This window comes from Apodemus sylvaticus, chromosome 17 (assembly GCF_947179515.1).
Source record: "Apodemus sylvaticus chromosome 17, mApoSyl1.1, whole genome shotgun sequence".
NCBI classification, from domain to species: Eukaryota; Metazoa; Chordata; class Mammalia; order Rodentia; family Muridae; genus Apodemus; species Apodemus sylvaticus.
In genome coordinates this window covers 22088749-22114946 of record NC_067488.1, presented here as the reverse complement: position 1 = coordinate 22114946, position 26198 = coordinate 22088749, and the positions used below count along the sequence as shown (strand labels likewise).

The following is a 26198-nucleotide window of genomic DNA, read 5'->3' as shown; positions in this document are numbered from 1 at the left end:
GGGGCACACTGGATGGATGACATTTATCAAGGACTGCCAGGGAAGCCTCTCTTCCTCTCTTGGTCTCACAAGGGACAGGCAGACAGTGTGAGCTGCCACTTCTGAGCATGGACTGTGCCCAAGAGACTTGGCTGTTTGGCATGTGTGGGCAGATTGGACAGCTCATCCTTAAGACATACTTAGGAATGGAGACTGTTTATCCTAGAATGGGTTACCGAAAGCCGTAGGCAATGCTACCAAAACCTCATCAGGACTCAGCTTTCTGGTATGCTCATCTTGCACAAAAAGCAGAATCTACAAATTTTCCTTTAGTCAATTTTTTTCCAGTTAAGTACAACCTTTTGTCATAAAGGGTTTTTGTTTTTCTGTTATTTTCATAACGTAAAGCAACTGCTTATCCCTAATAGTGTACATGTGTACTCGAGGGTGCATGTGTTCTTGTGCACACAGAGAAGTGGGGAGAGGGAGAGGGAGCGAGAAACACCTGGAAGTGGTGTTACCTTTATCCTTTAAGGTGGTTTATCCTCAAATTGTCGGAATGCAAAAGGATGCACGGCTCTCGTGGCCGTGTGGATCTTTATATCTATCGTGTTTTGGGAGGGTACAAACTAAAACATAAAAGATCTTCAACTGAGAGCTGTGTGGTAGTTTTTAAACTGTTTGTGAAAGGAAGAAATGTTTGCAAAAGATTATTTCCCTGCTTCCTCCTAAAGACTCCTCAGTCTTCTGGGCAGGACAACAGATGTGAGTAGTTTGCAGTTCTCCTGAGCTCCTCCAGGGGGAGCAGTTACACCAGCTAAAGGTAGAGTTGCTTTGCTTTCTCTTTCTGTCTCTGTAGGGAAACACCTGGTGATAATTAGCATACACGAAGAAAAGGTTGGTTTAGACCCAGTGTTTTGAATGGTATCAGGCAGACCCATTGCTTTAATCTTCTGTGGGTAGACCAGAGGATAGGGAGCACTGGACCTAGAAAGCAAAGACAGGACAAGGCTGAGGTTCCACAGTCACCTTGAGGGGACATGACAATGACCTAAGATCAGGCTAATGATGCCACCATTTGAAACTACCATCTCCCAAAAGCACCACTCACTCAACTACCTGAGATGGGATGAGAAGCCCTAGCAATATTCTTTTAAAAAGAAATTTCTCTTTAGTCATACTTGAATCTAAATTGATCAGCTTACTTTCCCTCTCTATTCCAGAAGTGTGATTGACCTGGCTAGTGTCCCTACTACCTCCAGAACACTCTGGCAGCTAGGCCTTAGGTATGTACTACTAACTCGGACATTCTAGGGAGATAGAACTATTCAAACCTACCTACCATCTTACACCACCATAGAAGCAGTGCAGACTTAAAGAAAATATGAAGGGATTACTCTTCCTTCCCCTTTAATGGGTGTCAGGTGGTCTTCTTCATCTATACCATGAACCTCACCCTTTAATATAAAGCTACATTCAGTTGTAGAATATATATTTAGCCTAACGTTTCTAAATGAAAGGGCTGGTGGAATTCTATTCAAAGACTTCTTACAAAGTTAAAGGAAAGGCCAATTACTAAGTGTGCTAAGTTGAGATGGATTAGCTATGAAGGTGACTATTTCCAAGACTGATGCTAAAAAGCTATAAAGGTATTCCCTACTCTTCTCTAACTTAAAAAAGGTTGGTAAATACTAAAATGTCACTAAAATGTTGTAGGTTTGTTGTGGTTGATGATGATGATGGTGGTGGTAGTGGTGTTGATGATGGTGATGGTGATGATGTTTTTAAGACAAGAGCTTCATGTATTCTATGGAGTCAAGAATGCCCTTGAACTTCTGATCTTCCTCCTCCAGCTACCCATTGCTGGGATTATACATGGATGTAGTATTTCAGATAGAACCAGGGGGCTTTGTCTGTGTTAGGCAAACATTTCATACACCAAGTAACCATCCCAAACTCATGGTTGGCAGGTAACTATTCTCAGTAGTCTCCCCAATAACTTCATAAGTAATTTTCTAGCAGAAAGAGTTGAAACAATGAATTCATAGTAATTTTTCTCTTTACAATTCTTGAAAATAAAGTGCCCTTCCTTGAAACCTACTATCTTAGGGGGGAAATTGTTCTTGTATTCTTACTCAGAATACAATGGAAAGATGTCTGTAGAGAATAAATGTTTGCAAACTCTTTATTTAAGTGTGCTTTAACCAAACACCTGGTAAGAGTTGCAGTTTATTAACGAGTTGCAAAACTTCCAAGTTGGGAAATACAGCTATGCCGATGATTCGTCCTTTGGCAGATAGTCAAGGCTGACAGCCATTGTTTAATATCTTTTCATCCATAAAAACTCTGATTCACTGAAAACATCTGAGATCTCTGCAGATTACCCCCACCTCCTGACCCTGCACCAAATTACTCAATTATGTTTTATAAAGAGTTTTATTATTCATTCAAATTTGAAGTAACAGGAAAAAATGAGAGTAAGCCATATTACATATATTCTCTTGTTCTTACTTGTCTAACGATCCTCTCAAAATCTCTCACTCATTCTGTGCCTAGTTCTTATATGTGTTGAGTGCCCATTATGTATATGAAATTGAGCTAGGTGCTACCAGGTCTGGGATGAAAAATGGGATGTTGTTTCACTCATTTGACTAGACTGACTGGCCTGTGAGCTCTGGGGCTTCGCCTTCCCAGCTCCAGAGCTATACACACCACTATGTTACATATTCACAGTGCCAAGAACACGTTTCCCAAGTTTCCATTCTGCATCATATGAATCTCCTTTCTTCCAGAATCTGATCGTGTGCTTCTCACCTCCTGGTGACACCTCCCACACTTATTTCACTGAAAGCTACCTCACATACTTTCTGCCTAAAACCCTTTGCCCTACCTGTCTTCCAAAGTCAGTGCCACAGGCACCTCCCTCTTAGTAACACATTCAGTTGATTATTCGTTACTACATAACACAGAAACTCAAAAAAAAAATCTAAGACCATATCTCAGAACGTTTATAGGGAAGACATTTTAATATAGCTCTGCTGGGGGTTTTGTGTGCCTTCTAATATTACCTGAGACCACTTGCTGGTATTGCCATGGCCAATAGACTGGGAGAGAAGTCATAGCATGGACCCTCTCCCATGCATGGCTTAGAACATCAGGCTCAGGGGCACCGGTCCCCTGCACATAGCTCCTCTTATGTGGCACCCTGAGGACAAATAAACCTCACTCACAGCAGGGAACTCCCCCCACAATAGAGTAAGCATCCCAAAAGTACCAAGAAAAATTGTGTTGTCTGTACCTATCTGATGATTCTTTTAAAATGGAAAGAGCTCTTATTGACAACGAAGTCTGTTTGTTCAAAACAGACATGAACTCACCCAGATCCAAGGGTGGAAGTGCAGTCCCCACCTCTCAATATGGGGAGTGTGGAAGCGTTCCTACCCATATTTTACGATCTCAGTATAGACAATTGGTTTATCCCACACTCCGCAGCATATGTTTCTCTTAGGCTTTGCAGAAATTTTGGGATTTGAGCCTAGACTGTCCACACTTCATCATATTCTGTCAGACATAGCACTGCTTTCTTTAAACCTTCATTTCCTTAAACCTTCTTCCATATATTCTAATTTAGTTTCTGCTATTCACCTCCACATAGAGATGCTTCTGAGCATTTTCCCCTGATATACATAAATAGACCTGGAGAAACATTTGATACGCTAATGACCTCATATATGTCTTCATAATTCTAAACAATAAAGACAAATAAAAAACATTGTTAGATAGGCTAATTGTTATGACCTCAAATCATACCCTTAGCTGCTGCTTCAAAGGGAAAATCTGCACCTTAAGATAACCTCTGACATGAATCAGAGGTTAATATCATTTACTGCCCTTACGGAGGACAAAGGTTCAGTTCCCAGCTCCCACACAGAGGCACACTACCAACCTGTAACTCCAGTTCCAGCAGATCCAAAGTGCTCTTGCCTACAAAGACAGAGTCTTGTACACACAGGGACACATGCACACATATATACATAAGTATTTACGAAGATAACTTTCAAGTTTAAGAATTATGAATCTAAGTACTTAAATTGGTATTTCTTGCCATTTTTTTATCAAAAATCCTACACTGTTGCTTTCACCTTAGAATGAATCTAATCAAATGATATTTTTTTTTCAGAATCAAAAGTGTCAGTATCATGATTATATAGATTTTCAAATCCTGTGTTAACTTCGTGTTCTGCTTTAAGTGAGCCAGTAGATGTGAAGCTAGAATGGGAAGCTACAAAGCCTTTTCACAAGTGCGTGTAACTCTCATGCCTTCTTGTCCTAATCCAAGCCCGTGCGTGTGTAACAGTGCCACTGCTTAAACCTAAAAACCTCCGGTTTTCTTTGGAGATGTTCTATATTTATTGCCTCTCCAACTAGTAGATGCTTATTGTTTTAGATGAAAAATATATGTGAACATACAATCTAATATTTTTTTACCACCTTGGCATAAGTCACCTGCCGTTTCTCCTTCGGGTCCAAATATAATAAAAATAACTGGCAAAGAAGACATGCAATAAATATCTATTTGCTCTCTTGAAATGACACCAAATAGGTGTTCAGTGTTTGTTGAGTTAACAATGAAATTGTTCTGTCTCCAACAAAAAGAAAAATGGAGAAATCGTAGTCACTCTCCGCTGTTCTTCTCCTCGACAGCGCAATCAAAACATGGCACGTGATTGGTCACTGTTCTATTGCTGTGAAGAGACACCATGGCCATAGCAACTCTGATGAAGGAAAGCATTCAACTAAGGCTCGCTTACAGTGTCAGAGGTTTGGTTTATCATTCTGTGGCAGGGAGCAGAGAGGCAAGCAGGCAGAAATGGTGGCTAAGAGTTCTACATCCAGATCCAAAGATCTCTTCCAACAGGATGGGGGGGGAAGCCATTGAACCTGACTTGGACCCTGGAAACCTCAAAGCCCACCCCCAGTGACATACTTCCTCCAATAAGGCACTACCTACTCTAGCAAGACCACACCCCCTAATGCCATTTCCTAAGCATTCAGACACATGACCCTATGGGAGCCATTCTTACTCCAACTAACACAGAGCCTTATTTTCCTTTGAAATGTATTTGCACCAGATGTTTGAAAAATCAACATTCTGTCTTAGTGAAAATTCACACTTTTTCCTCTTTCCTCTGCGTCTTTCGGTCTGTGGCTTCATCTTCACATCTTAGATTTTACATTTCCTAACAATCTCATAATCAACTTAATGTTCTTCCACCATTAGGTAACTTGGGGTAGCAAAGTCTCTATCTTCTTTTGTTCTTTTTAATGAGAGAGCTAAGGTGAAGTGAGTTAAAATTTCTTGCTGAAGGCCAAGTAGCAGACCAGTAACCATGCTGGGATTAAATTAAAAATTCTGACTTGGGGGGCCTTTATCTCTTCTCTACTGAGCCACTCTGGCTTTTGATCACTGCTTAAAATAGAAGAATCCTTGATGATTTAATGAGTGGACTTTGAAATCAGCAAATAACAGAGCATTTTAAAAACTAAAGCAGTTGACATAGCAAATGTAATAAGAATACTTTTGTAATAACGTTACTATAAAATACTTCATCATAATAAAAGAACATGGCTGAAGAGGTGATATGACTCAGTGGTAGAACATTTGTCTGACAGGCACAGGGTCCAGGATTTAAACCCCAGAACTGTGTGGGACTTGGGAGATGGATCAGTCGATAGAATGCTTCTTTTACCAGCACAAAGACCTGAGATCCAATGCTTAGCACCCACAGAGAAAGCCATGCGTAGCAGAGGTTACCTGTAATTCCCATGTGGGAGAGATGAAGCTTGCTGGGCAGCCAGGAACCAAATCAATGCATTCCAAGAATAAGAAGAAGAGGCCTGGTCTCAATGAATTAGGTAAAGAACATTAAGGAAGATAACATGCATCAACTCTGACCTCCACAGCCACATGCCCACATGCACAAACATATGTACATAGACACATATATAAGCAGTAAGTCACGATTTTATCACAGGTTTTAAATGGAATGCATAGTGTTTCCTTTAATCTAATTGCCTTAGAAGAAAAATAGGAGACAAGCATTTCAAGCTCTTGCGTATTTTTTCCACTTTAAGACCCTTCTTTCTGTAGTCAGAGGGAAATACTTAGATGTGGCTCCCTCCGGCTTGTGTAACCTGGTTAAACCAATATTTCTCAGCCTCCCAATGTCACTGAACCTTGTTGTAGTGCCCTATGGAAAATATTTTTATGACTGACCATAGAGAGAAAACAAAATGAAGTCAACAAGACTTGCCTTGTTATCTGTTTGCACATATGATTCCCATCTGTGGTTAATATTTATTTATGGAAAATATCATCTCCACCTAGGCTTTCTGAGAGCTTTTGAAATATGATGCCGAGCAGGGACATAGTAAAGTCTATGAAATCACAAGTGGCACGCACCCAAAGTGATTTCAGACTGGTGGTTCAGACTCTCAAAGGCTAGTACAAAATGCTTACCTTTTCTTTATTTCCTCCTCCACTTCTCTCTCTCCTCCCTCCTTCCTTTTTGTCTCTCTCCCTCTTGATTTTTATCCTTTTCCTTTACTCTTTCGACCACCTCTCTTTATTTTTTATATTCTCTCTCTCTCTTTCTCTCTCTCTCACTCTCTATCTATCTATCTGTCTCTATCTCTATCTCTACCTATCTCTCTCCCGTGCACAAGCACACACTCTCTCACACCCTTTTCCTCCTTCCTTCCCACCCTCCTTCCTCCCTTCTATCCCCCATCCTCTATTATTTTTTGCTTCCCCTCTCTGTCTCTATCTCTCTCTTTCCTGATTTAACTTAAATACAATAAAGCTGCACAGATCTTAATGTACAATTAAGTGTAACTTACAAGCATGCACACCCTTATATAAACTCCACTCATTAAGTCAGAGACTCTTTCTAGAACATTACATGTCTTTCCTGTGCTTCCTTTCAATTGATGTCCCCAGAGGTAACCAATATTCTAATCTCTACTACCATTGATTAATTTTATTTCGTTTTTCAATTAGCTTTTTCCCTATAAGACTTACCCATGTCATGTAGTATAGCTGCAGTTTTTGCTGTTACATTGTTAAGCAGTGTTCCATTGGGTGACTATATCCTAATGTCTCCATCTCATTGCTCAGAGTTATTCAGTTATTTCCAACAAACTTGACAGAACTATTCTTTTGGAGGAATGGATATCAATGTTCATTTTTATATTCAGAAATAAAATCATTGGTCTCATGTACATTTAGAAAAACTGAAGTTTTCAAAGGTGTTGACTCTAGATTATATTTTGATACCAACGAAACCTTTCTATATCTTGCCAAAACTTGGCATTGTCAGTTCATGTTTAGCCATTATGCTGAAGTTGCAGAACAAGTCATTCCTAAACTATAAAGAAAGGAGATAGATGGAAGTGCATATCTGAAAAAGTGGATATTACTATTGCCAGGCTTTTAAGAGAAAGACTAGTTGAAAGAAATAACAGTTCTCTAAGTATATTTTAAGTATATTTGTTGGACAACCTACCTTAGTCTAGTCCTCCCAGGACTCAGAATTCCATTCTAGAAAGTCAACTTGCAAGTCAAATTCATATTGTTTTCAGACATAGGGATTTGTGTGCTCAACACTGTTGCCAGTTTTAAATATCAAAATTTCAAATAGCAACTAAGAAAAGTGGATTAAATCTCTGGCACCTATAGCTTGAGGCTAACAGTTGAGATGCTCTAAAATTGGGATTGCCTCACAAAATCTGAATTTTCTACCATATTGACTGGCCTAATGTGTAAATAATTGCCATCCCAGATGGAAATGAGCATATGGGACAAAAGAAATATTTGAGTTTTATCTCTGGAGCTAAGAACCTTTCAAGTTAGTAAAAAGCAGCAGAATATTGATCTGTGAAAGTCACAAAATAATGAGCATGATAATGTTAAAACTCAAAGAGCATCACCCTGAGACTTATTTTCATAAAATGTAAGTTTATTGTTTATATTTGAATAACAAGGAAACAATGCTGTCATTAAGAAACATATGGCTGCAGAGCAAGTTCATGGTTCTTTTCTGAGAATATAGGTTGTATCTACCACCCAGGATTTCCCAACTCCTCCTTTATTTTTCTCATGTCCTTCATTGTATTAAGTCAAGATAGACTTGAGAGTCCCAATCACTACAATTTACCCTATCACTTCATTTTGTCTAAATATTCACAATTCATTTTAAGACATTTCTTCCTTGGAGATTTTTATTTGTTTTTAGTTTGATGGTAGCCACTCTTCCTAGGAACTTCCTGAATGGGAGTTTCTAAGTGTATGCAGACATAAAACATCTTATTTATTCCTCACTTTTGTCATAACATTATTAAATAAAAACTACAAGTATTCTTTATTATTATAGTTATCAATTTTAACATATAGAAACTTGAGATAAGAACACTTAATGTAGTCTTCAATGTTCCCCCACTAATTCTAAAGTATTTAACTTCTGAACTTCTATTCTTCAGCTTTAAAAAAAATCTATTAATTATTTTCTACATGCAAAAATTAGTCACAGCATTTTAAAAAGATTGAAGACACTGTTTCCTATTTCCATTGAGAGTTGTAGACTGATTTGCTCAATAAATTAGGATGCCTTCTCCTCCACTGTAGTGGCTATTCCTGGTTGTCAACTTGACTATATCTGGAATGAACTACAGTCTAAAATTGGAAGGCTCACCTATGATCCTAATTTGGAGGCTCAGAGATATAAGTTTCTGACCTGGATCTTGGTATGGAGATCTTGAAGCATAGTGGCAAAGACAAGGAGATCTCTGAGTTCAAGGTCATTTGGGTTTAAAGGCAGGGATGCACATGCCTTTAATCTGGGCCACACCCCCTGCTGGAGACCCACACACCAATAATCTGGGCCACACCCTCTGTTGGAGACCTATAGCCTTTAATCTTGGCTACACCCTCTGCTGGAGATATATAAGGACATTGGAAGAAGGAAGATTCTCACTCTTCGTTGCCTGCTTGCCTTGTGGGACTGAGAAACTGCTAGATCCTTGGACTTCCATCCACAGCTGCTGCTGACCATTGTTGGGGAGTTGGACTATAGACTATAAGTCATCAACAAATTCCCTAACTATATAGAGACTGCCCATACGTTCTGTGACTCTAGAGAACCCAAACTAATACATCCACCCTTCTATTAGTTCAATTGCAACAGTGACCTGCCTAAAATTGGCAAATACTCTTGAATTCTCAGGGCTGGATTAGAGAGTAGGCAGACTGTGGGATAGCTTCTGGGATCCTGACCCAGGCAGCTGCTGGCTTCAGTGTTACTGTAGACAGATGTGATCAATCACGAGCAAAGCTCAGTCCCCAGTTCACAGAGCAGGGCGTGGAGGTGGATACTTGACAGGGACTGGGATACATTTTGGAGATTATTCACTAGAGCATTTTTCCCCAACACATTGTATAACAATGCAATTGCCTCTGATTTAAGAGGCTAGTAAGATATTGATATTATCATCAATATCTTTAGTGAAGAAAAGAAATAAAAGGTTTACAAGACTTTGCTTTGTTCAAGGATTTTATCAGTAGAGGTCAAGGAGTACTACGTGAAGACAGTGTTTCTGGGTAGCTCTGCTCTGATTATCTTGGCAGACACCAGCCACTGCTCTGTCCTTTATCAGCACCAAGACTCTTACCTCATGTGTCCTTCCCAGTATACACTCAACATCTGCTTCTACGTGTTGCTTTTTACTAGATGGAAAACAGGATCAGAAATTGCTGAGGGTTCCGTGACATTCCATAGATAAAAGGGCCAGGTTTTACACACATCGTGACACTCCATGGCCTTTGGCCCTCTGGCTTGTTTGGCTGTCACAGGGCCCTTGATCCCTGGGCATTTTGCCAGTGTGGTTATTATACATGACTGGTCTGTTGAGCTAGGAAACATTCATCTAGGCTTCTGTCTCCTTGATGTGTCAGAGCAATTTCTCCATTGGCCTTGCCTCTGTGTCTTACATATTTCTCTCTGATATTTTGATCTATGAGGACTTGCCTTTGATTAAGGGTTCTGCTGCTTAACTGTTCGCTTTTACTTCCTCTATGAGAAGATTAGAGGTACCTCGGGTGACCCGACCTCTCCGGCATATTCAATCTGGGTGTCAAATATGTGAGCTTTCTTTGATAGATGACCTAATAAGCCTTTTCTATGTTTAATTTCCCTGGTTTTGTAAGACTGAATTATTTCTTCCTATCACCCTTCCTCCCATGTGACTTCCATATGTTGCCTAGGTTTTCATAATTAAATAGAATAGACTATTTAGAACTTCATCTTGAAAACATATGTTGTTTCACATCAAAAGACAAAAAAAGTGTAGTTTTATATATCAAAAACATAAATTACAAAGAAGAAATAAAGGAAAAGTAAAACCAGCCCAAAGAAAAACTTGCTTAAAACTTGGACTGAAAGATCGTGGGGGTACATTTCTAAACGTCAAAGACATCGGCATCAAATGGAATCTCAAAGTTAAAATCATCTGCTAGATAAGTGATCCATCTTCATATCCTTGGAAGGTGTGCACTCACAACTGATCTCATGGCATAACTCATTTAAAATGTGAGTTCTTATAGATATAATTTGCATGTCCTCATATGTTTTGAATGTTGTCATATTTTAGATAACCTCAGAACTGTAATATTACAATCCAGAATAAAACATAGGATACAAAGCAAAAGAAACCAGGAGACCATTACTTTGCTATCAATAAAAACCTGAATGAAATGTGATAAATTCTAACTTTCATCAGCACCCCATTTCTTTTTATAAATAGGGGAGCATACTAGGAATATTCCTTTCAGTTATATTCTTTCTCTTAGAGGCAAATTACAGAAATGGCTCAAGATGCCTCGGATCAGGATGGTGTGCCACTATAAAATCCAACCCAAAACAAACAAGATTTGATGTTCCATTAGAGATTTATGACCTCAGACATAACAATTCGGTAAAGTCATTCCAAAGATGGTGTCTCCTTTTTCTTCAGTTTAGGCACATTCCAAAGCTATTCTTCACTGTAATAGTGAAGTTGTAACATTTGACATCTTTATGTAGAGGACTTAATTTAACCAATATAGTTTTCATTGAATTCAAGCTGTTGATGTTATGGTAGCAATACATTTATCAGTTATAAGATGTTTTCTCAATCTCTGTTCTGTTTTTAGCAGCTGATCAGTATTCATTGGAACAAGCCCTTCCTTTGACAGGGTTGTCTTCTGGCTTGTGAGGGTATATGTTCTCACAGTCACATTAGGGTGCAGCGTGTGTTGATTTACAGATTTTTTTTCCCTGAAGGCATGTGTTCTGCTATGCTCCATTGCTCTGCATACAAAGGAAGACATTTCCATTGTAAACGCAAGCTCATTTCAATTGTGGAGAAAATGCAGATTTCTGCAAGGGGCAGGGCTAAATCTTCATGCTACATTGAGGCATGTGACTATTATTTATATCCAAGCATCTCCTGATGTAAAGTCGTTATACAAAAACTGATATTTACCAAATAAGGGGTCAACAAGTTGACTGTCAGGGCTACTCTCTAGAGAAAAAAAAAATTTCTTACTCATAGGAATGTTGGTTCCATAGAGTGGCTAAAAGAATTGCATTTGATGTTAGGTGGTCCTACAACTGACGCAAAGCGTTAATTCCTCTGGCTAGGAAGTCTTTATTATTCTTCATTTATGTGAGGGTAACTTTTTTTCTTCTAGAATATGAGAGGAAAATAATTATGCCAACTTGTGAGAACCCGATGGACTAATTCACGTCAAGTATTTTTATCTCAGGACTTGGAATAGAACAAGGTTTCTGTTAAATATATTTTGCATAAGTATTTTTGTATTTGTACAAATATACATATGTGTATATGTTTATGTATGTATTATGACTTACCTACTGCACAAGTACATGCTGTACTGCAATTGTATGGTACTCAAAATCTTTGATGGAAATGAGGCACACTTATAAAGTTAACTGAGGATATATACATAAAATTTTCACCAGTTTTTTTCTGACTAATTATGTATTTACAAAGCCACTATTCAGATCCATTTTCATTTCTTGCAACCACAACTACTAACCTTAGAGTTGGATGATCTAAAAACATGTTGAATGGTACCACAGAACCATCTGGTTTGTCCTGAAATCACCACAGACAATATGAACATTTGTTTTAGAGAATCAATTTGTGTGTCTCTTTCTCCATCCCATCAGCCCCAGTCAGGGTGTAGCTTCCCTAAGAAGCAGACTCAGAACAGGTGTTTTAGTTACGATTCTAATGCTGAGAAGAGATACCATGACCCATGCCTGAGAGACATCAAGAAATGCAACCTCTCATATATATATATATATATATATATATATATATATAATTTAATTTAATTGGGGACTTGCTTACAGATTCAGAAGTTTAGTCCATTACCATCATAGCAGGAAACAGAGAGGCATGAAGCTATAGCAGTAACCGAGAGTTTTGCATCCTGATCTGCAAGCAACAGGCAGAGAGAGAGAGAGAGAGAGAGAGACAGAAACAGAGACAGAGATGATAGAGATAGAGACAGAGAGACAGAGATGACAGAGACAGAGACAGATAGACGGAAAGAGGCAGAGATGACAGAGCCAGATAGACAGAGAGAAAGAGAGAGAGAGAGAGAGAGAGAGAGAGAGAGAGAGAGAGAGAGAGAGAAGCTGGTCCCAGTGACACATTCTTTCAATGAGGCCACACCTACTCCAAAAGGCCAAAATTACCCCAACAAGGCAGTGACACAACTCTCTTTTTTTAATTGGATATTTTTATTTATTTACATTTCAAATATTATCCCCTTTCCCAGTTTCCCCTCTGCAAACCCCCATCTCATCCCCCCTTACCCTGCTTCTATGAAGGTGCTCACCTACCCACCTCTTGCCTCACCCCCCCTTGAATTCTTCTACACTGGGGCATCAAGCCTTCATAGGACCAAGGGCCTCCCCTCCCATTGATGCCATGTAAGTCCCCTTCAGCTCCTCCAGTCCTTCCCCTAACTTCTCCATCTGGGTCCCTGTGCTCAGTCTGATGGTTGGTTGGCTGTAAGCATCTGCATCTGTGTAGGTCAGGATCTGGCTGAGCCTCTCAGGAGACAGCTATATCAGGCTCCTGTCAGCAAGCACTTTTTGGGATCTGCAATAGTGTCTAGGTTTGGCGTCTACATGTGGGCTGGATCCTCAGGTGGAGCAGTCTCTGGATGGCCTTTCCTTCCGTCTCTGTTCCACTCTTTGTCCCTGTATTTCCTCTAGACAGGAGCAATTCTGGGCCACACTTTTGGAGATGGCTGGGTGATCCCATCCCACAACCAGGGGGCATGGCTGACTTGTGTTTATGGTCTGGATAGATTCTCCCTCCCCTTTGTGGGTATTTCAGCTAGTCTCATCCTGGTGGGGTTCTGGGAGGCTCTTGCTTTCCTGGCATCTGGGACTTTCTGGTTGCTACCCCCAGTTCCCCTTCCCCCATTGCTACACACTGTTCAAGTTCCTGACCCTCTGAACATCTCCTTGCTTACCAGATTCATCCCTTTCCCTCCTTCTCTTCCTCCCAAGTCCCTCCCACCCTCTACTTCCCTTGATTATTTTGTTCCCCCTTCTATGTAGGACTGAAGCATTCACTCTTTGGTCTTCCTTCTCCTCTTGAGCGAGATCCATGGGTATGTGGTCCATGGGTTGTATCATAGGTATTCCATGCCCTTTGCCTAATTGTCCACTTATCAGTGAATACATTACATTGTAGCCACAGTCAGAAAACAAAACACAGTGAATTCCAGTATTCAGCTTGCTTTCTCCTTTTAATTCAGTCTGGCCGTTAAGTACCCTACATCAGTTATGATAAAATCACTCCCAGACATTTGTCTACAAAGCAGTTCTAGATTCTGTCAAGTTGACAGTCAATATAATCATCATATAGAGTAGCCTCATACATCACACCTGTGAGGAAGTTGATGTGTGCATGATAGGGCAGAGGAAGGATCGTGGGTGTGATTCAGAGAGGGGCAGGAGCCTGGTAGGGATTGGTCATCCCCTTGGAGAGATCTGGAGCTAGAGGTATCCTTTGAATGCTCAGTGAATAAAGAGGTGCTGGCAGATTCATTGACATAAACATTACGTGTTGCTGTGGTGGTTTTAAGATAGCTCTACCATCCAGCATGCCTCTCTAGGTCACTTCCTTTACTGTCAAGAGCCAGGTGTACAGAGAATAAAAATGAATTTGTACTATAGCAAGGAAAAATGTTAAAACTTCTATGCATACTGGAACAAGGTACCAGGAAGGAGAGGCTAGTACCATTTTCTGCCCATGTCACTAGATGCGGGGTATTCTCAATAAAAGGGACTTGATAAAAGAAACTTACAGGAATGACTGACAGGTGGGAACAAACTACCAAGGATGCAACTGGCTAGTCCCTTAGTCCAGAAGGAAGTTCTGTATCACAGCATGAAATCCATGAGCAATTAGTAGAGCCAGTTCACTGTTGAGAACTGTTATTTCATTTGGGTTTGGTTGTCTAATTGCTTTTTTCTGGTCTTTCTCCTTCCACCTTCCCCTTTCTTCCACTTTTTCCTTAACTACCTATTCTCTCCTTTTTCTTCAGCCTTATTGAAGTAAAGCTGGTGTACAATGAAGCACACATGTATTAAGTGTGGTTGGTTGTGTCTGTGATTATCCCTGCTAAACCATCACCAGCATCGATGTAATGTCTATGTCTAGCACTTAAAGCATTTCTTTGTCTCCTTTTAGGTCATCTCCGTCTTTGCAACTCATCATTCCCAATATCACTGCAATACTTTGTCCAATTAAGCTTGTACTCTTTAGAACTGTATTTAAATAGAACTGATGGCAATCTAATGAGGGCTAGAAATAAAAAAGATAGAAGATTCTTTGCTTTTCAAAGCATCTCTTTGTATGTGCAGAGAAAGGCTGGCCAGCCAAGAGGATAGAGAAGGTAAGCATTGGTATTAGAAAGCTAAAAATTTGAAATCCAACTGTCCCTCCCTATCTCTGTGATCTTAATCATATTATTTAGATTGACAGACCTCATTTTATTCATTTTATGGTTGAGAATAGTGATTTAACCAACTCAGAAGATGGCTGCAAAGATAACATTAAAGAATGAGAAGTCACTGGCAGTTACACTCACCCTGTCATAACTATTTAAAAAATATTGTATTAACAATGATGGTGTCAAAAGTTTAAGAGTCTATTTCTATTTCTGACAACTTTATCTATTGTGTCAAACAAAAGATTCCTCACTTGAGGAGGAAAAAGCTGTTATCGTGTGACCTGGACACAGGAAACTACCATACAGTCTACAAATGCAGAGTTTCTATCTTCCCAAGACCTTAAACTTCAAGATATGCTGTAGTGATTTGCCTTCCTAGATTCTACACCATTCAGCAGAGGGCCATGGTCTTAAAGCATATTCCCAGCATCTCATTCTTCCAGGTTTCTTTCGTTGTCTCCAGTTATGCTTCAAGAAGATCCTGGTTGACCCATACCTCTAGGTGCAGCCGATACTGGTGTTCCTCAGGGTGTGAGTTACGGTTGTCTCTTTTTGGTTGTGGGTTCAGATGTCAACTCTACCATGATGTCATCCACACAAAATCCCCAGACCTGCCTTCCCTTCTCAGCTATATACCTGTATGCCCACTCTGTCTCATGACTACATCGTAGACAAGGGCTGTTCATGTTAGACATCACAACTAAAGTGGATACTCTTTGCTCTTGTGCCTTTGTGTAGTTGCCAGTTAACCTCTACACAAACTGACCCAGCTGACGGCACAAGTTCCTTGCTACCTGCCCCCAGTGTTCTGGGTTCCTGAATGAAACACACACACACACACAGCCTTATATTTTAATATACTTGAAACAGCTCAATGGGTAGACCACTCCCAAACCTCCATGAGACTAACACCTCCCCTCTGATATTCCTGAGTTATTACTTACTAAAAATCTACATTCCATCTTTGTCACCCTAGACTCAGTGAGGGGGAGGGGCTGGAGCCACTCTTCCCTGGCTCTCATATGTTGGCTGCATTGTCCTGCATTACTCAGGCCTGACAGGTGACCCTAACCCTAACCCTAACCCTAACCCTAACCCTAACCCTAACCCTAACCCTAACCCTAACCCTACTGCACTACTCAGGCCTGGTTTTTACTCCTTTCCCAGCATGGTGGTTCTATATCTTTCTTCCTCCCCTCAGTTCCCTAGCCCAGGAATCCTGAAGTCCTGCCTCTGTCTCCATATCCAACCACTGGCAACCGTCAACTTTATTTTACCAATCAAAACCAACTGGGGGCAGGGTCCGTCAGCATCTTATGTGCAGACATATGAATAATTTGGGGGACTTAATTAGCATAATACAAGTGTTAGATCAAATCCACAGCATACCTATTCACTCAGTAGTTTCCATGTCAGTAAATGGATGTTGGCTTTGTATCATCTCCTAAACAGAGCATAATTGAGATCCCCTTACCAGACGATTCAAGTCCTTCATCTTGGACTCGTCATTCTGGTTCTGCTTGGATATTTTCTCCTTTCTGCTCATTTTCCCATCAGTACCTCTTCTAGTAGGCGCCCTTGTGATCTATGAGCTCAGCAAAAGTTCCAACTTTCCAGCGACAGTGTTTCTCACTTCCTGGCACTACTTATACACTCCATGGAGATTATTTGTGAGAAGCCAGAAAGAATTTTGAGTACAAATGTCATTATGTCGGTGCCCTGTTTAAATCTATATATTGACTCTCAGTACAATTATTAATTGTAAAGTGAATGTCAAGATCTTTCATCTGCCTCCAAAATAATCACTGATCATGCCTTCCTTCAGCCAGCTCTGCATTCTCAATCCAAACCCAACGCCTTACCACATTCCACGTGCCTGTCTCTTCAGATTCCTTGCTTTAATTCGAAGCCTGTATTTCAAGATCATTTACACGTCTGTCTCCCTTTCTTTCTTTCTTTCTTTCTTTCTTTCTTTCTTTCTTTCTTTCTTTCTTTCTTTCTTTCTTTCTTTCTTTCTTTCTCTCCTTCCTTCTTTCTTTTTATCTTCCTTCCTTTCTTCTTTCCTTCCTTCCTTCCTTTAACAAACATCAATCACCTCCGCAGTCCACCTTTATCTGAAGAAGGTAGGTAAAAAAAGTGCTTTCTTCAAATTTACTTCTGCCATACCATATTCCCATTTAGGTTTTCTATATTCTTCTTATGAGAAGCACTCTTCTGTTTTGAAAGGATGTCTTTATCTGGGTGCTATTTTTATGGTTTTCCCTTTGAAGCTACAAATATAGACTATATTCTGGGTCTATACTCAGCCTCTGGCCCAATATATGACACGTTCATTTTTAACTGACTGCTTAATTAAGCCGCCATAGTCTTCTGAACAGTGGCGTCTTTTTTCTAGTCTTTGTTCTTATAGGTATCCATCGTGTACCTTTGACAAGTCCCTTCACTTTTCTGGGGTGATTCTTCTTTTCTTTTTCTCACAGAGCCATTCATTTACTTAGCAAAATCTAAATGAATACCCATCAACTGCCTGGCTCTAGAGTTACTTGATGGAGCACCCAGGGTTGAACAGAGATTATTGGCATGTGAATTAATTCAATTCTGATAAAATAATAAATAACACTGAAACCTATATAAAGCATTCTGTTATAGAATGTTTAATTTGAAATAAACATATTGAGTGAGGTGCTATGTACTAGGTACTAGGTGTATGTACTAGGTACTTTTAAATTTATAAATTTGTATTTTATGTACTTCATTATATAAAGCATAATAATCTATTATTATACTTTCACATCAAAACCCCAAGACAATTCAAATCAATCCTATTTTACAGATGGGGAAATTGTGACTCAGCAGCATTTAGTAAATTACTCACGTTCAGAGAGCCAGCCTGTGCAGGCATCGGGCTTAATGCCCAAGCTCCACTCTGTAAAATCAGCCCTCTGCAAACAAAGCAAGGAACATAATTAGACACAAAAATGAAAATACTATTTAAAGTGAAATTAAAAGAAAGCAGTGCAGTACCATAGCTACACTAGAGTCAGTGTTCTGGAACAAACTGTCATGTGTAAGGTCCGTAACCTCCAAGAATTTCAAAGCCTTGTTCTAAATTACACTCCATTCTCTGTGAGGACACGAGAGTTAGATATACATTACAATTCATAAGGAGATCAGGCTGGGATGTCACAAAGAAACAATAAAAACGGACAAAACAAGTTGACTAAAAGAGAAAGTTAGAAAAAAGTGAAGGTTTTTCCCCTTCGTGTGTGTGTGTGTGTGTGTGTGTGTGTGTGTGTGTGTGTGTGTGTGCATGTGTTTTCAACTGGGATTTGGCTTCTAAAAGCTGAAAGTCAATCAATTAATCATTCTTCTGGCCAAAATTAAACTTTAGTCAACTTCATTACTTTTATATTCACAAGGCCTTTCAAGATAAATCTCACCTGAAATGCTCTGTTATATGCATTGAGATGTCCAAGATCAAATATAAGGAAGTTTTTACTTGAACAAAATTGGAACCCCTGTCCTGCTATTTGTACATTTTTTAAAAGATTTATTTATTTATTTATTTATTTATTTATTTATTTATTTAAGTACACTGTCACTGTCTTCAGACACACCAGAAGAGGGCATCAGATCCCATTACAAATGGTTGTGAGTTATCATGTGATTGCTCAGGACCTCTGGAAGAGCAGTCATTTCTCTTCACCACTGAGCCATCTCTCCAGCCCCATACACCTTCTTTTTCAGCTGTGCATATCTCCAGTAACATCATTTCCCTTTCCTTTAAAACAGAGATTAAGAATCTGGGCTAGAATGGTACCATGTATAAATTGTTTAAAAATAGATTTAAAAGTCTAACAGAGTTCTGTGCTGGGTTGGCTCCCTGTCTACTCAAGTACTAAGACTGCATTCCGAGGATATGCCTTTTGGATTGGCATTTTAAGAAACGGTTAATAGCAGAGCAAACACCTAGATCAGAGGTACCTCACCAAAGGCAACTTTGTCCTCCATGAGATACTTGCCAAGAATTAGGAGACATTTGTTTTAATTGGCACAGATGGGAAGATATTATTAGATAAAAAGCCAGAAATTTTTGTCTGAGAGCATCCTAAAATTCACAAGTCAGCCACACTTCAAATCACAGAAGTACCCAGCCCCATAGGTCAATGGCACTACCTATCATGATGTCTTTTCAAGATTTTACACGTTAAAAAAAATATAGATTCAGTCTTGCTTCTTGTAAACAGTTTCCAGGTGTCCATCAGAGTCCCATTGTGTAGATGTCTGCCATAGTTTTGGTGTTACTTACCCAGACCCTCTTATACTATGGGGTGAGTATCACCTGAAGAAGGACTGAGGCTGTTCTCTGACACTGACACACATCTACATACATTTTATTAACCCCTGCTACACTTCTAATCAGCATATACACACAAGCAAAAGCATAAGATAAATAAGTCTCTCCATTTTAAAATGAAGTCAAAATTAGCTTACAACCAGGATTTAAATGTGGCTTTGGCCATGGGTACCATTTCACGTTATTTCATTTATTGAACCCAAAATGCCCTGCACCTGATCTTTTCAGTATAAAAAAAGCTATGTGTTTGTCTATTGTAGCTATAACTGAGAGGAAAACATAGAGGAGGAGGGCATGCTTGTCAGTGGGCTTCCCACACACGTCTTGGTAATTAATTTTAAAACATGCCAAGTGTGCAAGACATCACTTACCCGGTGACACTCCATCAACAAAGAATCCCACAACAATGCAGATGAATGCTGACAAATAATAGCAACTGTACCGCAGGGTTTGGTTTACCCATCAAAAGCAGAAAGGCCTTGAAGGCTGTTTATTGCCCCATGAATCTTCAGCTATAACCTCCATTAGGTTGGTATGAGACTTCCTTGCTTTAAAAGAAAAATGCTCTGAGGTCCAAGAGAAGTTATTACTGAGTCTTCTCAGAGACTAAAACAAAATCCCCAAAATAATATTTGAAGGAATTTTTAAAAATTAATTTTTGGAAAGGATTTGGTAACTGTGTCTGCAATTTGCAAAATAAAAATATTCAACTTTTCAAGAGGCTAAAAATAACAGGACTGTGTTTTTACTCAGTTTAAAAGGTACCATAAGTAGTTTCTTTCTGAATTTATACTTTAGATGAGAATTAATACATTTCCAATTCCCTCCTATTAACATCATCATCACCTGAATATAGTCAGCCAAAAAAAAAATGTACTGTCTAAAACAGGCTTTCCACCTAAGACTGGTTAAAAAAAATCAATGTGCAGTTCCCATCAGTCTAGCAAATTACTTACAGTAACCACAGTGCAATTTTCCATTAACCCTTCTCTTCCTCCATCCAAGGAGAGACAGGCAATTAGCTGCCAATCACTCTGTGTCTCGCTCTGTGAAGGGCCAGGCTAGGCAGTGGGCTCTGCTCTCAGTTAGAAGTAAGAGGAGACATATTGGGCTTGCCTTCATGCCAGGCAATGAGGTAATAGATTGGCTGACCTTTGAGTCCTTGCTTGTGCTGGGAGATTTGTTGTCACCTTAAAGAAATCAGGGACATTGGACCATGGGGTTAAGAAGATGAATTTGCAGTTTATGGTTAAGTGTATTTTGAAAAATCCTACTAAAGACAGCATATCTAGTTATAAGAAGATTATTGACCTTCCCCTCGTATTAAGGGTGGACAAGGCAACCCTGTAGGAGGCCTAACCTTTTTTTTTTTTTTTTTTTTTTTTTGTAAAGGAAACAGAGAAGGAATGGATGGAGCCAAAGAAAATGGGGGGGGGGTAGAAGAGGCGAGGAACACAGGGAGAGACAGAAACCTATGGGTGGGCAAGATGTAATAGAGAGACTAAATTAATTTTAAAAATCCTAAAGACCCTTAACTACTCTTGGTTATGGTGAACTGATAACTTGAAATGGTCAGCATAGGACGTAGTGGCACCAAACCTCAACCCTATCCCTACAGCTAGTTTTGTCCCTTAGGGACAAAGCCACTGGAATTAATTTCCAGTGAAAGAAGGAAGGCACATTGAAAGAAGGGGGATGGAGAGGCAGACATTGAGAGTGTCGACGCTGAGCCAAATATGACCCATATACATGATTTGTTTGGCTCCACTAGTATGGAAAACATGGGTAAAATGGGTAGACTTCATAAAACTTGTGAATTTTCAGTTATTCAAAATTTAAAATAGAAGCAGAGGCACCAGTTGACCCATATTCTAACTGTACTTTTGCAGAGCAAAAAAATGGATTAAAATGGTCTGTTTCAGGAGGAAAAAAAAAATCAAACTGTGCAACCCAACTAATTTCAATGGTCCCTTAGAGCGGTTCTCCTCACACAATTGCATTATCCTGACAATCAACGCATTTGAGTTTGTGACCTCTGGAGTAATTGAATAAGGAGGACAGGACCCTCTGGGAATGTAAAGCAGACAGAAGTATGTGGTCAAATTTAAGGTGAATTTCAAATACATTCTAAGGAATAATAATTAAAATGCCAATATTTCCCAGTGACTCACTTGTATAAAACAGCAGAGCCTTATCATTTTTATTCCCCTATACCAGACGGCATTCTTTAAGATGGGATTACGGAATCAGTGACTTAGCTGACAGTTTAGCTGACAGTGACACATAAAGTAGCATCTGCCACTCACCATTAAACCACCTCAGCTTCCTCTCTCATCATATATTGACTTTTGTAACTGAGAAACTCAGGGTGTCTGACCTCAGGCAAGGCTGCATTCAGGAAATCAAATAACTCCGTCTTCCTCCCTTCTCCACCCGCTTCCTCTCCTCTCCTATTTCCCTTCTACTTTCTCAGCTTTGCTCACTGTTGACTTAATTCCCCAGCCAATTCTCTGCATATGACAACAAAGACAGCCACTAACAGAAAATCTAGTATTATATTATACCTTGGGAGACGGTCCAAGAAGGAAAGAGAACTTTCCTCTTAGCAACCAGGGCTATTCCAGTAAGGAACTTATATATTTGCACTGTCTGGGTCACATCTACACAACATTAATTTAGCAAACATTTATTTAGTGCCAGAATAGAGTCACACTCCCGTTAGGAACCTGAAAACATCAGAAAAGCTTCATAGTCGCAGAGCTTGCTGTGTGGCACGTTGTGTGAAGGAAATAGAAAAGAAAAAGTAATCACAATAAGTAAGAAAGTGATATTTTTCTTGAGAGCTGAAAAATACTGCAGGGGAATTCTTTTTTAATCATCAGAAGCTTCCCCAGAGGAGAAAGAGGAGTTCCCAAAATATGAACGAGAAGTTGTCTTGAAGTGAAGATAGGAAAGCCAAATGGACAAAAGCAAAAGAGGTGCTAATCTTGAGTGGGGCTTGACTGCACAAATATCGTTTCTCGTCGACCCCTTATGTTCTCTTTTATTGTGGAAGAGGGGGAAGACAGACTGAGCTTAAGAGCGACCTGAGAGGCACAGGAGACGCACATGTGCCTCCTTCCTTCCTTCCTTCCTCCACATTCTCAGCAATGCAGAGCTACTCGGAACTCCTAAAGATGCCTTTCTGGCTATTTCCTGTGTCTTGACCTCCCTTCTTTCTTCTGTTCGACTTAATGACTCAATCACTTGATTTTGCTCAAAGTCCCCTGAATTACCATTAGGCTCCACTTGCATGGGATCACAAAGAACCAATGCTTTATCACTCAGGTGAAATTTTATGTTTTTCACTGTCTTCCTAGTTCATTGTAGAAGAGCACTGTGTTCCTAGTTCTTTTATCATTATTATTATTAATTATTATTATTATTATATTCTTTGTTTACATTCCAAATGATTTCCCCTTTCCTGTTCCCCCTCCCCATAAGTCCCATAAGCCCTCTTCCCTCTGCCCATTCCCCAATCACCCCCCCTCCCATTTCTCTGTCCTGGCAATCCCCTACAATGCTGCCTCAAGCCTTTCCAGGACCAGGGCCCTCTCCTTCCTTCTTCTTGGGGATCATTTGATATGTTAATTGTGTCTTGGGTATTCAGAGCTTCTGGGCTTCTTAGCTCTTTGTAGAGGAAGAAGTTCGGTCTGTGATATTCATGTAGCGTTTGATAAATCTTTTGAGCAGCAGCTGTCAAAGCTCACCCAGCCCCCTCTGGTCACTCTCTACTTCATGGTGGTAGTGTGCTCATGAGCCCCCTTCTTCTAAGCCCCCAGTAATGGTGACCATTCACAGAACCTCCAACTCAACAACCTTAGTCCCTCATGCAAGAACTAACAGAAATAGGTTTGGTGAACGTATTAGGTTCTTTTCTGGTTTTGTGACAAAACACTATGGTCAAAGCAACTTATAGACAGAAGAGTGTGTTGGACACTGATCATTCCAGAGGAAAAAAGAGTTCATCACCATCATGTCAGAGAAGAGTAACAGCAGGCAGGTATAAAGGGAGGAATACTTGAGAACTTGAGAACCAGCATCTCAGAACCCCAAGCAAGAAACAAGAGCAAACTGAGAATAGTGCTTGGGTATGAAACCTAAAAGCCTACCTCCAATGGGCATATTTCTTCCAGCAAGGCTATACACCTCTTAAAATTCCCCAAATTGTGGCACCAACTGGTAACCACATGCCAGAGCCTTGTGGGTAGGGGGTGGTGGTATTCTTATTCAATCCATCGAAGGGAGGATGTGAGGTTCAGTTAGTTCATATTCAGTCTACCACAGGGAGGATGTGAGAAGCAGTCAGTTAGGGGATGCTGAGAGCATTACCTTTCTCAGATCTGCAGCTTATTAATAAGACATAGAGCTTTTAGGTGTTGCATAGCTCTTAATCAGCCGTAGATAAACATGTGCTTTCACAGAATCATTAAAAACGAGATAATCTATGTAAAGCTCTTAGGATGGTATTTAACACATAGCAAATGTTTGCTATTGTTATCTCGGTCACATGAGAGGGAGCAATCCCTTGAGTGTAATGCAGTAGCAGCCAGCAAAGCGTCTGTGACACCGGATTTGCATCATGCCAGTGGTTCAGAGTTACAGAGGATGCCCATATGCCTAATTCCATTCTATTGCTGCAGTCTATGAAATAATGTGATTTTTGCTCTCATTTTGAAACTGAGGAAGCTAAAACTCACTTTTCTGGGTATTAATCTATATTTTTAGCTCATAACCCTCATTATTTTATTATTTTCTAATTTTTTTTCTTGGATCTAAATATTCTCATTTTGGAGTAATGGGACACCTGGTTTGGCTAAAGAATGTTGATTATATGATCACCAACTGGTGTTCGCACTACCAGTGGGCTGAGGTTAGACCCAGGGATAACACGTTAGACCATAACATAGCATATTCCTTTTCTGAGAGTGGATTTGAATCAACTCAACTTGAACTAACTCAATACACACTGATCATTTGTTGGAGACTAGCTGGGGAATTATATACAGAAGAAAAGCTACCCTGTAATTCAATGCATCTCCCAGGAAAAGTGACAGTGAGAAATCTCTGTAGAAACAAAGCTGAGGCCATACATACAGCCCACCCCAACATTTCCAAATTTGCCAACCGCATGGAATTGTTATCTTTAAAACCTGAGGTGGTGTCTGGCATAATTGTCTATGAAGTGGAAGGATACCAAGAATCAAATGGGATGTGGAAATCAGAGACATATTCAGACCTAAGTCTTTGCCTGAAGCCACTTTCACTAAGCCTCACATCTCTGTGTGAACATGGAATCCTATGCCACATGCAGAAGGACCTACAGTTCCTTCAAGTTCCAGTTGACTGAGTGAAGACCTGCAAAGAGAGCAGTTCCTAATACTTGGCACTTTTCCTTATCGTCTAAGCAAAAGTCTTTGCAGATATGACTAAAGATTTCTACACGAGCCAATTATTCCAGACCCGCAGGTGGTACTACTGCTACCCACATGTGTCATCATAGGAGAAGTAAAGGCTTTATATGTGGGTAGTGATGACAAAAATTATGGTGATGTAGCCACAAGCAAAGACACACTGCCAGATCTAAAATTTTGAATATCAGATATTGCCCCCATCACCTTCTGGAGGGCATACATAGTACCTTGGTTTTAGCCCAGTGACACCCGTGTTGAGATTCTGGTTTCCATATCTCTATGGGGTAAATTTCTGTTGTATTACTCCCCATAGTCATGGTCATTTGGTATAGCAACCAGAGAAAACTGTATACTTGTTCCTTTACTTTGTTTGTCCTTTCTGCCCATTGCCCCTTGCTCAACTGAGCTGGTAATGGGTTGTCTGTCTAAACTTAGAGCAATGCCCTTCTCTGCCTTCAACCTGCGGGAAGGTCAGATCTGAAACCTGTTATCTCTGTTCTTTTTGACAACATGTATTCATATGCTCATCACACACCGATGCAGGTGCTACCTCCTACGATGGCCAGCTTCTCATTTTTCTTTTACTTGACAGTTTCCTATCAAGTCCCTTATATCAGAAAAAGCAATAATTTAAAGATATGGAAATGGGAAGTCTTCAGGATGTAGGTAAAGAAAGCAAACTTAACATTACTTAAACAGTGCAAAAAATATGTACTTAATACATATTTATAAGTGCTATTACGTGCCAGCAGGGGAAACCTGACAGGTAAATTTATACAGTATTACAGTTCTCCAGAGCAACAGAACTAGAGACAGACAGACATTACGTCTGTGTGTGTGTGTGTGTGTGTGTGTGTGTGTGTGTGTGTGTGTGTGTGTGTGTACAGGTTGACAGATAAAATAAATTGGTTCATGCAGTTCCAGCTATACAATTCCTGGGTGTATACCCACAAGATACTCCAACATGTAATATGGGCACATGTTTCACTGTGTTCATAGCAGCCTTATTTATAATAGTCAGAAGCTGGAAAGAACCCAGATGTCCTTCAACAGAGGAATGGATACAGAAAATGTATATTTATATAATGAAGTACTATTCAGCTATTAAGAATGATGAATTCATGAAATTCTTAGGCAAATGGATGGAACTAGAAAATACTATCCTGAGGGAGGTAACCCAGTCACAAAAGAACACACATAGTATGCATTCACTGATAAGTGGATATTAGCCCAAAAGCTCTGAATACCCAAGATACAATTCACAGACCATCCGAAGCTCAAGAAGAAGGAAGACCTAAGTGTGGGTGCTTTG

The 26198-nt window shown here is 39.9% G+C and overlaps 1 protein-coding gene across 1 annotated transcript in view; it reads left to right on the top strand.

Annotated features, from left to right (window-relative positions):
- Positions 1–26198, top strand: part of Samd12 (sterile alpha motif domain containing 12) — a 398111-nt gene that overhangs the window by 230322 nt on the left and 141591 nt on the right. The window lies entirely within an intron of this gene.